The sequence below is a fragment of the Ascaphus truei genome, chromosome 15 (genome assembly GCF_040206685.1).
Source record: "Ascaphus truei isolate aAscTru1 chromosome 15, aAscTru1.hap1, whole genome shotgun sequence".
Classification (NCBI taxonomy): domain Eukaryota; kingdom Metazoa; phylum Chordata; class Amphibia; order Anura; family Ascaphidae; genus Ascaphus; species Ascaphus truei.
This window is the reverse complement of record NC_134497.1, coordinates 18,740,626-18,752,130: the sequence shown is the minus strand read 5'-3', so window position 1 is coordinate 18,752,130 and position 11,505 is coordinate 18,740,626. Positions and strand designations below refer to the sequence as shown.

General features: G+C 47.0%; 1 pseudogene; it reads left to right on the top strand.

Annotated features, from left to right (window-relative positions):
- Positions 1-9,773: 9,773 nt before the first annotated feature.
- Positions 9,774-10,961, top strand: LOC142466354 (uncharacterized; annotated as a pseudogene).
- Positions 10,962-11,505: the final 544 nt, after the last annotated feature.

Sequence of the window (11,505 nt, the reverse complement as noted above, 5' to 3'; positions counted from 1 at the left end):
GGGACAGGCCAGAATACACGGGATGTAAAGGGGGACAGGCCGGAATACACGGGATGTACATGGGGACAGGCCGGAATACATGGGATGTAAAGGGGGACAGGCCGGAATACACGGGATGTAAACGGGGACAGGCCGGAATACACGGGATGTAAACGGGGACAGGCGGGAATACACGGGATGTAAAGGGGGACAGGCCATAATACACGGGATGTAAATGGGGACAGGCCGGAATACACGGGATGTAAAGGGGGACAGGCCAGAATACACGGGATGTAAAGGGGGACAGGCCGGAATACACGGGATGTAAAGGGGGACAGGCCAGAATACACGGGATGTAAAGGGGGACAGGCCATAATACACGGGATGTAAAGGGGGACAGGCCAGAATACACGGGATGTAAAGGGGGACAGGCCGGAATACACGGGATGTAAACGGTGACAGGCCGGAATACACGGGATGTAAACGGGGACAGGCCGGAATACACGGGGGGACAGGCCGGAATACACGGGATGTACATGGGGACAGGCCGGAATACACGGGATGTAAAGGGGGACAGGCCGGAATACACGGGATGTAAACGGGGACAGGCCGGAATACACGGGATGTAAACGGGGACAGGCGGGAATACACGGGATGTAAAGGGGAACAGGCCGGAATACACGGGATGTAAAGGGGGACAGGCCGGAATACACGGGATGTAAAGGGGGACAGGCCGGAATACACGGGATGTAAACGGGGACAGGCCGGAATACACGGGATGTAAAGGGGACAGGCCAGAATACACGGGATGTGAACGGGGACAGGCCAGAATACACGGGATGTAAACGGGGACAGGCCGGAATACACGGGATGTAAAGCTGGACAGGCCGGAATACACGGGATGTAAACGGGGACAGGCCGGAATACACGGGATGTAAAGGGGGACAGGCCGGAATACACGGGATGTACACGGGGACAGGCCGGAATACACGGGATGTAAAGGGGGACAGGCCGGAATACACGGGATGTAAAGGGGGACAGGCCGGAATACACGGGATGTAAAGGGGGACAGGCCGGAATACACGGGATGTAAAGGGGGACAGGCCGGAATACACGGGATGTAAAGGGGGACAGGCCGGAATACACGGGATGTAAAGGGGGACAGGCCGGAATACACGGGATGTAAACGGGGACAGGCCGGAATACACGGGATGTAAACGGGGACAGGCCAGAATACACGGGATGTACATGGGGACAGGCCGGAATACACGGGATGTAAAGGGGGACAGGCCGGAATACACGGGATGTAAAGGGGGACAGGCCGGAATACACGGGATGTAAACAGGGACAGGCCGGAATACACGGGATGTAAAGGGGGACAGGCCGGAATACACGGGATGTAAAGGGGACAGTGCCCGGGCCTGCCAAGGGTCATCACAAAGGATCCTGATGACGGCTGAATACAGGAACTACCGTCCGGGGTGATCCCACCCGGGTGGCTGCTGCAGCGACAGCGAAGGTCTGAGCCCAAACCTCTGGATGGACGCGCAGTGTCTGCTGTGTCCCTAACTGGCTCTGGATAGTAAGGGGCAGGGTCCCTAACCTGGGGCCTGTCCCTGACACAACTCACACTACTGGGTGACTCAGGACTATCTGGGGCCTTGGGGGCTGCTGGCCTAGTGCAGGGAGTCACTGACTCCCGCACCCTAGCTCCTTCCCCTAGCTTCTCCTGGCGCCGACTGCCCCTCTCCTCAAAACCCCGCGAAATGTATCTCTTTTCCTTGCAGGGCAATCCTCCAGCCCTATTGGCCACTCTGGGGCACCTGGTACCTTCCCCCCTTAGCCTCCCGGGAATTGTAGTCCCGTGGAGGCTATTCCTACATTGGGGCCGCGTGCCCTGCACTGCACTGCACATACGCAACTCCTCAATGGCCACCGCACTCCCTGGCCTCATCCGCGCATGCGCGATCACGTCGCATGCGCGCGCAACTACAATGGCGGCCCCCGCTAGCCGGGTGCGCCGCCGAGCCTCCTAAGGCTCGAACCGCTCCCTGCTCCGGCCCCCACCATTGGAAGCAGCCGGCGGGTCTGCCGCTGGCTCCGGCGGCACCCGCAACCGCGCTGCCACAAAGGAGGGGGGTCTCTAGGAGCCGCCGGGGACCGGGACTACACATGTATGTGTGCGGGGGGGGGGGGGGCGGACATGTATGTGTATGCCGGTATTACGTCTCCGGACTTAGTAACCAATCGTGGGATTTCCCTGAGCAGGGAGCGAGCAGGGCTGCTGCTGCTAGGGGGCTGGGAAGCTTCCGCCATCCTGATTGGCTGCATTACACAGCAGCAGCCAATCAGGAGGATGTGGCAGGAGCCTGGGGGTGGGGACAAAGAGCAGAGGAAAAGCATGGAGCAGAGAGGGGTGAGGCTGTGTCCTGTGTCCTGTCTGTGTGTCTCCTGTGTCTCGTGTGTGTGTCCTGTGTCTCGTGTGTGTGTGTGTCCTGTGTCTTGTGTGTGTGTGTGTCCTGTGGCCTCTGTGTGTGTGTGTGTCCTCTGTGTGTATTTGTGTGTGTGTGTCTGTGTCCTGTGTATTTGTGTGTGTGTGTGTGTTTGTACTTGTACTTGTACTGTTTTGTGTGGTTCCTAGGCTCTTAGCACAGGCTTCGAGCATTATATTACATACATTATTCTATTGGAGCCTTTAATATATATTCTCAAAGGATACAGGAGACACAGTATGTGTGCAGTGCCTGAATAATCAGTATTATAAATATGAGTACACACAAATAAAACCAGTGATCAATGCCTTATGTCTCCTGCACGCCCAGCAGACCAAATAAAGTTATGTACTGTATGTAATGCAAGTTCTGCCACCTCTTCTTCTTATGAGGGGGGGGGGGGGGGGGTCAACGAGAAACTCCATCTAGTGATTATGAATGTACTAGGCACTGGGCTGTAGTAATAACTGGGGGAGAAGAAATACTTTGTCTAAGACATTTTGGTTTTAAAGGATGAATATTTTTTTTGTTGTTTAGATGTAAATATTACTTTGTGTACATACCAAACATAACAGAGGTCACCTGCAGGTCCAGTGTTAGCCATACATCTATCTGTACACCACCTACTTCCCATCGTACCTGCAGCGCTGCCAAAGTTCTAGCTTGTGACATCGATGATGATGTCACAATACACAACCAGATAACTTGGCTCAATCAACTTCAAAATGAGAAAATCGTTGTGATGCAGCTCAGCCAGTTATAAATACAGCAGGCCATTTAATTTGGGGGTTTGATAGTTCAGAAGAATTTACATTGTATTAATTTTGTGAGTGAAATTGAAAGAGAAGTGTGCAGGCCAGCCCCGCTGAGGAGTCCTATATATTTCCTTTCTATTTTTGTTTATGGAACTGCTGATTTTGAGAAACCTATTTGGAAGAAAAATAAACCCCTCCGTGTGCAATCCCAGCAATGGATTGGTGGTGTCTCGGCTGAAACCCCTGTCACAGCCATGAAGAAGTGAAGGTTTCTCAACCAGATTAGTGAAGACGGAGTTCTTTATTCTCAACTGTGCTCTGTTAGGGGACCTCACACACTCACACAGGTTCCCTGAAACCCTGCAAGGCCTGATTACACAAAATATACTTTCTAGGTTTCTCTGTTCCTCTCTCACCCCCCTCCCTTCATCCTCTCACCCACCCTCTCTTCATCCTCTCATCCGCGCTCTCATCCTCTCTCATCCCCCCTCCATCCTCTCAACCCCCCCATCATTATCACCCCCACAGGACAGCCAGAGAAACCACACACACACACACACACACACACACACAAAGAAAACAGTACAAGTACAAACACACACACGACAAGGGACACAGGCAGGACACAGAGGATTTAGCTCTCCATCCAACAAACCATAAGTGATCCACTAATTAGACGTGTTTTAAAACAGTTCTTTCCATAGATATGAAAGACAGTGAAGGGAGGGGGGGATGAGAGAGGATGAAAGGAGGAACAACCTTCCCCACCCCCAACGATTCTTGTGCGCGTCGCACCTTTCACCATTGTGTCCAGTATTTTTGGACAAGCCACTTGGCAAGCCTACCTCCAGTCCATTGGTGAAGGCCAAAAGAAGAGGTTAGGGAGATAAAAAAAAGAGAGCCAGGATTCAAGGTGAGAAAGGCAGAAGGGGGATGAGTAGAGGTAGGTGGGCGATAGATGACCGCCGCATGGACAGGGAGTGGAGAAAAAAGCTGGACAGTGTGAGCCTCAAAGGAAGGAAAGAGAGGGAGGAATAGGAAGGGTACGGTAGCGGTAGATAGAGGAGAGCAGGAGCCCCACGCCTCCACCCCTGCCATCAGGGCGCGGAGTGTGGGAGAAAGAAAGGCCACCATAAGAGAGGGCAGCTTCCAGAGCAGAGTCAGACTGAGTGAGCCAGGTCTCAGTTATAGCAAAGAGGAGCAGAGAGTGAGAGAGAAAGAAGTCATGCACAGATATACACACAAATAATAAGAAATAACAATCCTGAAAATAACAATGATAGATAATAACACCGATACGGAATATAGCATTGAACAGTAATAGTTCTGCATACTAATAATAATAGATCACCCTTTTAGTGACACATGCTGAGATAAAGCAGACAGTGTAATACTGAGATCACATGGAAGAAACTCAGTCTCCCCCCTCCCTAGGTGATCTGCAGTGATTGGTCAATTGATCTCCCTTCATTGCAGGGTGTTTTCCGGGAGTTGTAGTCCCGCTCCAGTTCCAACGCTATCTAAATAATAGGCAGAAGAACAACACGTCCCATAATTCCTTGGGTTAAAGCCAATGATGTACCAAAGATGAGCCAATCAGTGTAGACGTTTGCTAACCACACCCCCTGCCCACTCCTTACCCTCCCAGACACCTGCAATAATGAACTTGAAATACATTGTAAAGCTGAGATAAAGGGGGCTGGGAGACGCTTGTAGCCCTAGCACAGGGGTCGGCACGCATGAGGCTCTTTCAGCACCTACATGCGGTTCTCCTTTGTCCAAAGGTTGCCAGTCCCCAGCTGCTGCCTCTCTTCCTGACTATGCTACCGGTTGCTGTATCCGAAATGTAAGCTACATGAATTCCACCTTTTGTCAGAACATGCTAGACTTAATGAATGATGGAGAAGTGTATACGGAAAGAAGAAGTACTAAGATCCACCATGGCTTATCTGGAATTTCAGAGAGTAAGCAATGTTACCAATTAATTTGGGGTTAATTGTTGTTTCAAGTATAAAAAGGGGAAACTGTGAAAGAATTATGGACAGGAGGGCTGTAGAGAAGAGAAAGGGTCTGGGGTTACTGGTCTTCCATTTTGTCTCCTGTTTTGAGGTATGTCTGATAAGTGTTTTTTTGGTCATTCGGTGTACGTGATGGAATGTATGGTTGGGCAAGGTTTGTTCTGGGATTTTCCCAGGTAAATCATTTACTTCCTGGGAATCGAAACCTAAGTTTGGGAAAAACAACCATTATGGGATAGCTGGAATGTGCAATGTGGAACTTGAGGATTGGGTGAAGTGATAATACATGCATATAAGATAAGGGTTATATGTAATGTATAAATACTGAAACTGGGATGAGCCCCACCTCAGATCACACTGAAACGACTTGTTAATGTGCCATCTCCTTGTGCACTCGTAAATAAAGATTCCTTGATACTCACCGAACCTGCCTGCAGTTCTTTATACCCCGGGGGTACCCCAGAAAAGGCTGGGATCACACCGACTATCTGAACAAGCTCCTCACCCCTACCACACGCAACACTTATCTTCTGATATCTGACTCCAAAACACTGTTCACGCTCGCAACGTTCAACAAAGTATCTGGTCGCTTCTCCTTCTCTTACTGTGCAGCTTACAACTGGAACAGTCTACCTAAGTCTCTCAAAGCCGCCCCCAGTCTAAGTTCTTTCAAGACTAAAGCTGTCTCTCATTTTAATCGTGTCCATAACTGTTACATACGCCTATAACATATATTATCTTTAACTCTTCATGCAATGTCTTTATATATAATGTATAAACCTCTGGTTCATTTAATGTAACCATGTATTGTCATCGTTACTCTGTGCCCAGGACATGCACGAGAACGAGCGGTAACTCTCAATGTATTACTCCCTGGTAAAACATTTTATAAATAAATAAAGCAAGATGGCGCCAGTGAGTGAAGTCGCATCCCCCATGAGCTCCACTGCAGCTTCCATGAGCAAGAACACCCGCCTCCAACCGACATGATCCTTTCCCGGTTCCTAACAGACATGCTCATTCAGGCATTACCACAGAGCTACCTCCAGGGTTCCGAGACGATTTAATCGTTTCCTGGGGCATTGACAGGGTTACTTCACTGGTTCTAACCAAATTACTTATCAGCTTAACCATTTTTGGGGTCTAATCAGACTACAGAGTCATGTTAATTGGTCGGCATGAATGCATCCTTATTAACGGATTAATCCATCTAGCCCTCAGTAATTACATGGGCTTACCCAGGATAGGAACGCTCATTTCTGTACGCGGTTATATTTCTGGATACGAGTTTATGTGCCAACGCTGCTAATTGAATCCGGCGTGAGCTCACTCTAAGCTATATGCAGGGTTAACCATTTGCACTTTGCTCCCAACCGCATTTCCGTGCCGCAATATAAGTGGCTCATTCCAGTAGCCAGCGGTTAAAGGGTGTGTCGCAAGAGAGCCAGTGCTCGGAGCCTCTCTAATTACCAACTGTAATGCCTAGACAAACACGGCCCAAACTTCCTACATGGGAATGTATAGCAGCTGACACAGCTGTACAACCCATTTTTTGGATTTCTCTAGGTACAACTTTGTAACCTTAAAACCACAATTTATGTAACATAGTTACTTAACAACCACCAGGGCATTAGAAGAGAGCTGGGGCTCTGTGTCTCTCAGTTTGCGGGCTATTTTGCCTAATAATCATTGTTTCGTCTTTCACTAAAGGGTATTCAGCAATTACAGTACCAACCTGCACCACCTATTCTGAGTGTTAGTCACTATATAACACACAAAAGTCAACATTAACCAAAGCACATATCAGGTAGCTGTCAAATTGTAGACACACTTTATTTATATGGCCTACTACATTAGGAGAACTGTTCAAGAACAAGTGGTTTATTTGTTACCCACCATCTTTTTTTCTCAGTGACCTCACGATGACCTTGATATAGGGATCCCGAATTACCAGGTCAGTTACATAGTAGTATAGTACTGTGTTCTAGTGATAATTTCACACGAGACTCTGTACCTACCCCCTTAGTTTTAATTAAGCTACTGTGGTTATTATCATTTTACAGCCTATTCTTTTAAGATTTGTCATTAAAACTATATTTTTAATGATCTCATTATTACAAGCCTGTAGTACACCACTAAGGGATCTCTTTGTTCTTCAGTACACATGTGTACTGGTTCTATATCCTATATCTCCCAGGTAGTACACAGTTTATACATATTACCACTCCTACAAGCCCGAGCGAGGTCTCCCCTCTAACTCTACACCATTAGTTTTTTCCAGATAGTGGTTGCTAGTGGCTCAATAGTAAAAAGCAGACAGCAGAGGGGACAGAGGACAACCCTGCCTAGTTCCATTCCCGATTTTAATTTGGTTTAACTCTTCTGGCATTTTTAATGTTGCTATTGGGGAATTATATAAGGCCTGCACCCTCTCAAGAATTGGCCCATGAAGCCAATCGCTTCCATTGTTCTATCTAGGAAATCCCATTTAATTCTATGAAATGCTCCTTCAGCGTCCAAACTTAGCAACATTGCCTTAGGTCTGGCATCTATATATATAAAACGGAAAATCTTGGTTGTGAGTGTCTGTAGACCATTTGATTGGTCCGTAGGTCCGTCGGTCCGCCTGCCCTCCCACAGCTCTCATTGGCCGGTGTGTCTCTCCCCCCCCTGGGGCCCACCCCCCCACGGCTCTCATTGGCCAGTGCACTCTAACCCATGGATCCCCAACCCCCGGCCACACTGCTGCTGCCTGAGGTGAGGAAATGTTCCCTGGTGGTGGTGGCGCCGGCTGTTGCTGCTGCAAGGGGGGGCTTAACTGAGACGTGTGAGTATTTGCCCCCCCCCCCAGCTCCATTTTTGACCCCCCCCCAGCTCCGTTTTTGACCCCCCTCCAGCTCCGTTTTGACCCCCCAGCTCAGTTTTTGACCCCCCCCAGCTCTGTTTTTGACCCCCCCAGCTCCGTTTTTGACCCCCCCCAGCTCCATTTTTGCCCCCCTTACACACAGTGACACACACACACACACAGTGACAGACACACTGATTCACACAGTGACAGACACACTGACACACACAGTGACAGACACAGTGACCCCCCCCTTCCCCCCTGCCTCCCCCTGCCCCTGCCTTCCCCCCCCTGCCCCTGCCTTCCCCCCCTGCCCCTGTCTTCCCCCCGCCCCTTGCAGATAATTGTCTATTTGATCAAGGGTCACTTTTTTAGCATTGGAGTCTGTCAAATCCAGATTGTACAATTTATTATATAATCTAGAAAACTCCTTGGCAATTAATGAGGGGTTATGCATAACTTCTCCATTTTACTGTTTTATAGCCGAGACCTGTGTTCTAGTTCTGACCCCCCTAAGTTTACTTGCCAACAACATGTCAGCCTTCTAATTAGATTGTAAGCTCTTCGGAGCAGGGACTCCTCTTCCGAAATGTTACTTTTATGTCTGAAGCGCTTATTCCCATGACCTGTTATTTATATTATTTGTTATTTATATGATTGTCACGTCTATTTGTACTGTGAAGCGCTATGTACATTAATGGCGCTATATAAATAAAGACATACATCATAGTAGATTGGTTGAGTCCATTTTAAGGCCTTTTCTGTGTCCTCCAGCTTTAATCTTTGTAGCTCCTCCCTGGCCTGTCGTAATAATTTATAAATCTTTTTGCAGGGGCGTCTTTTACGTTCCTGCGACAACTCTATTATTTTCCTTGTTAGCTTTTCTTGATTGAGGTTTTTAGTTTTTTTTCCTGTGAGGCTATGGAAATGAACTGTCCCCTAAAAGTCGCTTTATGCGCTTCCCAGAGGATGGTCAGACATTCGACCGAACCTTTATTGCCTAAAAATAATCCACTAGTCAATTCCCCGTCTCCTTCTCAATCTCTACATGCTTTAACAGCGAGTCGTTCAACCGCCACTGAAAAACTTTAGGCTTAGAAAGGGGGGTGTCAAGATCAGTTCCACTGGGGTATGGTCGGACCATGTTAAAGGCCCGATATTTGTCTTAGAAACACGACCAAGGAGATTAGCTGTGAAAAATATGTAATCCTCACCCCTCTCTTCCCCTCCCTCTCTGTCAATCTCTTCCCTCTCCCCCATACCCCTTCTCCCCCCCCCCTCCCTCCCCCCTCCCCATCTACCACAGGATTAGATCCCTGTCAGCATTTGCTGCACCGCATTTCATGTTCCTGGTACAGTGAGTACCAAAAGGAGGAGTGCATGCTTCTACACAACAATTGTTTCCCACTGGCGACACAGACATACATTCTGAGCCTGTAACATTCTATGTAAAGTGCTGCTTACCGAGTGTTAGATTGAAATTGGGAAGTGCTTTGAGTCCCATTAGAGGAAAGTGCTTTATGAAATGAATATTTTGTTAACCGTTCACTTCTTTCCAACAGATGGATCCATGAGCAGGAATACCTCTGAAAGACGTCTGTGTTTACCAGATTGTGTAATGAAAGAGAGGAGTGTTACTCAGAGTTACCGAGGAACAAACTGCAGGAGTCGCAATGCACCAAGCATGAGTCTGAGAAAATCTGTGAGAAATACGGCTAAGGAATCCACTTCACGTGATAAAGGAAATCTCACAGACACCCACACTTATACAGTCAGAGAACATGCTGGAACAAAATATGCATCTACTCATAAGAAATGCACAAAAGGAAACACTACTGCACAGAAATTTCAAAAGAATGCAGGAGAGAAACCATTTGTTTGCTCTGAATGTGGAAAAAGCTTTAATTATAACGCACATCTTATTAGACATCACATAATTCACACAAAAGATAAACCATTTGCATGTTCTGAATGTGGGAAATGTTTTACCAATCACTCCAATCTTGTTGCACATCAGAGAACTCACACAGGACAGGAAACATTTCCTTGTTCTGAATGCGGGAAATTGTTGAATAGTAAGTCAGATCTTATTGCACACCAGAGGATACACACAGGAGAAAAATCATTTACATGTTCTGAATGTGGGAAACGGTTTACTAAGTGCTCACTTCTTACTGTACATCTGAGAAACCACACAGGAGAATGACCGTTTGATTGTTCTAAATGTGGGAAATGCTTTATCAGCAATTCACATCTTGTTAGACACCAGAGAATTCACACAGGAGAAAAGCCATTTGCTTGCTCCGAATGTGAAAAAGGTTTTAATACCAAGTTAGATCTTGTTACACACCAGAGAATTCACAAAGGAGAGAAACCATTTGCATGCACTGAATGTGGGAAATCTTTTAGCCATAACTCCTCTCTTGTTATACATCAGAGAATTCACACCGGAGTGAAGCCGTTTGTATGTTCTGAATGTGGGAAATGTTTTACCTATAACTCATCACTTTTTACACATCAGAGAGCTCACGCCGGAGAGAAACCATTCGTTTGCACTGAATGTGGGAAATCTTTTATTATTAAGGCAAACCTTGTTACACATCAGAGAAGTCACACAGGAGAGAAGCCATATACTTGCTCTGAATGTGGGAAATTCTTTAGCAGTAATTCAGACCTTGTTACACACCAGAGAATTCACACAGGAGAAAGACCATTTGCGTGTTCTAAATGTGGAAAATATTTTTCTGATCGCTCAAATCTTACTAAACATCAGAGAAATCACAAATAGGAAACACCATTTGTTTGCTCCAAGTGTGGTAAATGGTCTGGAACTGACCCTGGAGAAGTCACACAACAAAAGGATGCCTTGTAGAAGGGTACGCTGAAAATTATGGATTTATAACATTATTTCAAATACATTGTTAGGAAAAATTATTTCTTATAGTTGGAAAATGTATCTATGCACTATTTTGTAACTGATATATAATGGTGGAAGGAGAAAATGTGCTAAAAATTATATTGGAGTGTAGTAATTAGAAATAGGTTAATAGATCAATGTTACCATGATTGTGTCAAAAGTGAAAAAAAGTGTGAAACAATGTGAGTCCAATGTTACTGGTGAGGGAGGGCTGACCAGGTGCCAATAGGAAGTGCTGCAGCTCTTGATGGTGATCATGGAGGTCACTTGAGGTCATTAATCTATAGGAAAAAGCGCAAGAAATGCTTCTATGGCGTAATAACGTCTTTATTAGGTTTAAAAAGTAATTAAAAGTGCACACTTACAATCGCAGTGGCTGTTCATGTGAACACGGTATGCAGGCACTGTAACCTGTTGTTTCTGGGGTAAGTCAGTTTAAAGCTTGTCTGCAGGGTGAATTCCCCTTCCGTGGGGCTGTTCTCCGGCATGTCAGTGTCGG